Source organism: Chiloscyllium punctatum, chromosome 20, assembly GCF_047496795.1.
Source record: "Chiloscyllium punctatum isolate Juve2018m chromosome 20, sChiPun1.3, whole genome shotgun sequence".
In the NCBI taxonomy this organism is placed as follows: domain Eukaryota; kingdom Metazoa; phylum Chordata; class Chondrichthyes; order Orectolobiformes; family Hemiscylliidae; genus Chiloscyllium; species Chiloscyllium punctatum.
Window position 1 is genome coordinate 41,727,748 of NC_092758.1, and position 6,000 is coordinate 41,733,747.

Below are 6,000 nucleotides of genomic sequence, written 5' to 3' on the forward strand. Positions count from 1 at the left end.
TGATTAATCTCTGTATGAAACCAGTCTAAAGGGTATTGAGAGACCTTTTTGTTTACATGTAAACAGATGAGACTTCAGGCCAAAGTGGTCATATTTTAGAAGTGACCTGTATAATGGAAGGGGAGTTATCAGCTCTCTAGCTGAGTAGTTCAGTCCAGAACTAGTTGGGAGTTCAGCTGTGGACTATGTGAACAGGCTCTTTCTCTTTCTGCCCTTTTGGTTTTTTGTAAATATATTTATTAGCAAACTTTTTTTAACTTTACCAGCATATAAAATTATTGAAAAATACAATCAATAACAAATATCAGTTTAATAAAAAGAAAAAACCCCACAAATTACAATACAACTACTGTCTCCTAACTATTAACCTACCCTCTAAACCCTAACACTGTGCAAAGCAACACCAAAAAAAAGTCAGAAAAGCAAAAAAAAATTAAAAACCCACGAAATACAGAACAGCTATGCTCGGCGAAAGCTCCCAAACAAAGGAGCAGCAGCATTGTCTATACACCCATATTAACTCAAGAGACCCGCTCCAGGGCCCAGTGCTTGACAGATCTAACCATCCTGGTTAAACAAACACCCTAATTAAGATAACTGACAAATCTATTTCCAAATAACTCAAGTCAGGCTGCCATTTCTTATAAAAATGGTCTGTTGTGTGGTGCACCATGTTTGTAAAAACATCCAAGGATATGTGCTCCATAATCAATTTTTGCAATCCAAGCAAGCCCGGCCGGTTCTCAGACAATCAATACATCAGAATATTCTTCCATGCACAGTATGCAAGAATATTAAATAGTTTCTTCCCATGCCCATCTAAAGATGGTAAATTTGGTAGACCTAAGAGGAGAGATATCGGGTCTACTTTGACATCAGTCCTCAATACCCTCCCTATCTCTCCTGCCACAGTGCTCCAGTAAATACCTGAGCCTGTGGCATGTCCAGAAGCAGCGGGTAAGAGTACCAACACTTATTTTACATTTTACATTTACACTGAAGATGCCCCTTTTTTGAACTCCGCCAGATGGTCTGGTGCCAGAAAAGCCCTGTCCAGAACTTTTAACTGCATAGCGCACGTCCTATTACAGATTGAGATCTTTTGAGCATTCTCCAATATGTTTTCCCATGTTTCAGAAGAGATCTCAACTGCTAGCTCTTGCTCCCAGACCTCACATAACCGGTTAATATCCTGCCAGGCCCTGCCACCCAGCAGGCGATAGAGGGCACTAACTGAAAGGGTGCTTGTGGAACGTAGCAACAACCTCTCTGTATCGGGCTAAGAGGGCTTAGCGAGAAGCGTAGTCTTCTTCTGGATGAAATCCCTAACCGGAAAAAATCAGAAAAGATCTCTGCTGGGCAGCCCATATTTGCAGCTCAGTTTCTCAAAAGACATCAGAACCTCCCCCTCAAACAAGTCTCCCAAACTCGAAACTCTTCTCGCTGCCCATAGTTTGAACCCTGAGTCCATCATCCCTGGTCGGAACCCTGGCATGCCTACTATAGGCGTAATTGGTGAAGTCTTGGATAAGCAACCCTCACTCTGACGCATCGCCCTCCATGCCTTGACTGTACGAATGACAATGGGGTTCCGGCAGTGGTCCATAACTGTCCTCCTCTTATCCATGAGCAACAGATTAATAAGAGGTCACTTTGCTTGGGACGCCTCAAAATCCAGGCGTATTGAGTTTGGATCGTTACCTACCCAATCGCAGACAAAGGACAGCAGAGAACTCAATTGATATCTCCTGATGTCTGGGAAATCAACTCCTCCCCCTCCTTGAAGCAACTGCAATTTAGGAAGTTTGCTGAGGGGTTGCCCCCGATGCCAGACAAAGGAACCAAACCACCCCATATGCTTCCGCAACGATGACCTGGGAAACATTATAGGGAGCATACGCATGGGATAAAGCAAACGAGGAAGAACATCAATCTTAATGAGAGCTAGTTGGCCCAGCCATGAAATTGGAAGAGCCTCCCATTTCTGGAGATCTCGCCGAATATTATCAAGCAAGTGAGCAAAGTTAGTCCGAAATAACAGATCAAACTTGGGGGTAATAAAAATGCCTAGGTATCGGAACACTGCCCATGACCACTTAAAAGGGAACTTAGGGCCACCTTCAACTCCTGGAACATCCTCAAGGTTCCCCAAAGGCATAGCTTCGGATTTTGCGAAGTTGATCTTATATCCTGAAATAGCCCCAAATGAATTGATACATTGTATCAAATGGGATACGGAGGTCATGGGTTCGATAATAACAGAAGGACATCATTCGCATACAGTGTAATCTTGTGTGCCCTCAATCCCACTTCTGGAGCGGTTATGTGGACGTTCTGATGAATGGCTTCTGCCAGCGGCTCTATCACCAACGTAAACAACAACGGTGAGAAGGGTCAGTCTTGCCGACTACCCCGACCAATCCTAAAGTTCCCAGATTTCACCCCGTTGGTGATGACCGTGGCCAGAGGGTGGCAACATAAACCTTTACCCACCTGGCAAAGACCCCACCCAACCCAAACTGTTCTAAGACATAAAAAAGATATGGCCATTCCACCCGGTCAAATGCTTTCTCTGCATCTAAGGAAGTCACCAATCCCTGAATCGATCATTACTGACAAGCTTGGACCATATTCAGCAACCTTCTAATATTATTAGAGGACCTACAGTCCCTTATAAAGCCTGTCTCGTCCTCTTTAATAAAATGGTGCAACACCCTTTCCAATCTCAGCAGCAGGATCTTAGACAATATCTTGAAAGCTGAATTTAATAGAGAGATGGGCCTGTATGAGGCACAATCCTCAGGAACCTTCCCCTTCTTAAGAATTAAGGAAATATTAGCTTCTCTCAAACATTTTGGTAGGCATTCATACATATAGGAGTGATTGTACATCTCCAACATCGGCCCTGACAGAATCTCTATAAACTCCTTATAAAACTCACCTGGAAGACCATCAGGGCCAGGCGCTTTCCCACTCTGAAGTTGCTTAGCTGCCTGCTGTATTTCCTGAACTGTCAAGGGGGCATCAAGGAGAGAGGCCTGTTCCAAGGTTACCCCTGGGAGGTTCAGGTTCTTAAAAAAGGTCTCCATTTTAGTCGTCCTGTCTTCGCAACCTTCAGACCAATACAATTCAGAGTAAAATCTCCAAAAAGTCTCATTAATCATGTTAGCATCGTATGTAAGGACCCCGGCACTGCCTCTGATTGCAGTAATGGATTGGGGAGCACGCTTTTTCCTAGTCAGGTATGCTAAATACTTCCCTGGCCTATCCCCATATTCGAACAACCTTTGTCTAGCATAAGCAAGTTCTTTCTTTGCGTTTTCTGTTAGTATTGAATTCAAGGCAGCCCGAAGGGCTGTGATCCGCTGTAGCTTAGTCACCGAAGGCCACGCAAAATGTGCTGCCTCCGCGGCTTTCAACCGCATGTCAAGTAGACGCTGCTGTTCCTCCTTCTGTCGTTTCCAGCTTGCCGAATAGGAAATAGCTAATCCCCTAGCAAAAGCCTTAGCAGTCTCCCATAGCACAGATGGACTACTAGCTATGCCTGAATTGATAGTCAAGAATTCCTGAAACTCCTTCAAAACGTTTTCCACAAATTTGGAATCCTTAAGGAGAAAAGGGTCCAAACAACAGTGCCGCAAACCTAGCCCTTCACCCTTGGCCTTAACCTCCAAATACACCACCACATGATCAGAGATAGCTATATTCCCAATTTTACAACCCATAATTGAATCCAGAAGGGCCGAGGGAGCCAGAAAGAGGTCAATCCTTCTGTGACAGTTATGTGGGTTTGAAAAAAAGGTGAAGTCCCTGCCGGTAAGGTGAAGACATCTCCAAATGTCCACCAGCCCCAACTCCTCGCATAAGTCAACCATCTGCTTGGCCTGCGAAGAAATAGTTGGGGGCCCACAAGGCACATGTTGTGGGCCCACAAATGTCCACTGTCGGATCCAAAAGACAAATAAAATTCTCCCCCTAATGATGTGCCGTGTTATAAAAGCACTCAACTTACAGAAAGCACTAATCATAAATTTGAGGGGATGCATCAGAGGACAGTAGACATTTAAAATGCTATATTTCTCCCCATATATTAGGGCTTTCAGTATCACAAACCATCCCTGCTCATCTTTCACCTGCTCTAATAATGTGAACGGAAGATTTTTCTGGATAAGTACCGCCACTCCTTTATTTTTAGTAGTAAAGGATGAAAAGAATACCCGGTCATAACCCCCCTGTTGTAATTTCAGGTGTTCCTCATCATCAAGTTGGGTTTCCTGCAACAAATCGATATCAACCCTTTCCCTCTTAAGGCTAGAAAGCACCTTTTTCCTTTTAACAGGCGAATGACTTCCCTTAATGTTCCAGGTGCACCATTTAATAAGACACTTAGCCATTTCCCCTTTCAGAGACCCTTGAACCCCTTGGAAGGAGAACCCTGTTTACAAAGCACTGAGCATAAGTAAATAAAGACTCATAGAATCAAAAAACTATTATACAAAAACTACTCCATCATAACTATAAACAACTATTACTACCAAAAAACTACAAAGAAAACCAACTATAAAACCTTGTATGGAAGACTCTTTCCCCCTGCCCATAGGGGGCACTCACCTTACCCATCTCTTAACTATAAACAACTATTACTACCAAAAAACTACAAAGAAAACCAACTATAAAACCTTGTATGGAAGACTCTTTCCCCCTGCCCATAGGGGGCACTCACCTTACCCATCTCTTCCTTCACAGCTCCTTCAAATCCAGATTGTGCCCCAGCCTTAGGCCAGAAAAAAAAACAAGGAGATGATCCTTAAATCAACAGAAAAAAAGACAAAGTCGGATGAGCACTCCACCCATCCTTGGCTTCACGTCACCCCTACTTGTGACTAAAAGAGAACAAACAAAAAAAAGGAGGAGAGACAACAAAGAACGTCCACAAAATTTCCCATCAGAAAATCCAGTTATTAAAAAAAGGAACAACTTATTCCAAAGTCTTCCCCCCCCACCTTTCCAAAAAGGAAATTATTAGGGAGAAAGAAAGGAATAAAAAAACAGGAAGGGAAAACATGGGGAAGATAGAAAAGCGAACAAACATTAACCATATTCTTCAGGCCAATCCATCTAGTTTAAAATGTCCACAAAGTTTTTAGCTTTATCCGCTGAGTCAAACGTATAATCTGAGTCCTCATGGCTGAAACAAAGTACTGTGGGGTATCTCATGGAGTACTGGATGCCCAGGTTCCTCAGCCTCTTTTTAACTTCATCGAAGGACTTCCTCTTTCGAATTACAGCTGCAGAGAAATCCTGGAAAAACATGATTTTTGACCCCTTGTACAGCAGTACCTGCAGATCTTTTTCCAGGGATCTGGAAGCTTCTATGACTTTTTGCTTGTCCTTATATGAATGGAAGTGCACTAGGACCGAGCAGGGGTGCTGCACTGGGCCTGACCTGTGCACTGTAACCCGATAAGCCCTTTCAATCTGTAGCCTGCTGGACTCGATGTGAAGGCCCAAAAACTTTGGCAGCCAGCTTTCAAAGAAGCTGACTGGCTGCTCACCTTCCTCATCTTCAGGGAGCCCGACAATTCGGAGATTTATCCTCTGACCTCGATTTTCAAGGTCGTTGATATGGTCTCGCAAGGCCTGCACCTCTCGCTCCAGCACCTGGATCCAACTGGATGAGGACTCCATCGCAGCTCCGAGGTCTTAGTTTGACCCTCCACCTCCTCCAGCCATTCCCTGAGGCCCTGGATCGCCTGCTCATGCTTCTGCAGCATGGATGCGATAGGTTGGACCTGGGCACGAATCTCCCCACGTATCTCCTCAATCGTAGCCCCAACTTTCAAGTTAAGTCTCTCCGTCGCTGCAGCCAATTCCTGTGAGTCTGTCAGGTCCCCAAGGGGTTCAGGAGAGGCTGCTGCTGCAGCAGTTTCTGGTATGCCTGGTGCTGCAGGGGAGTGTCCTCCCTTCTGCTGTTTGCTGGCTCCTTTTCCCTTTGGCATC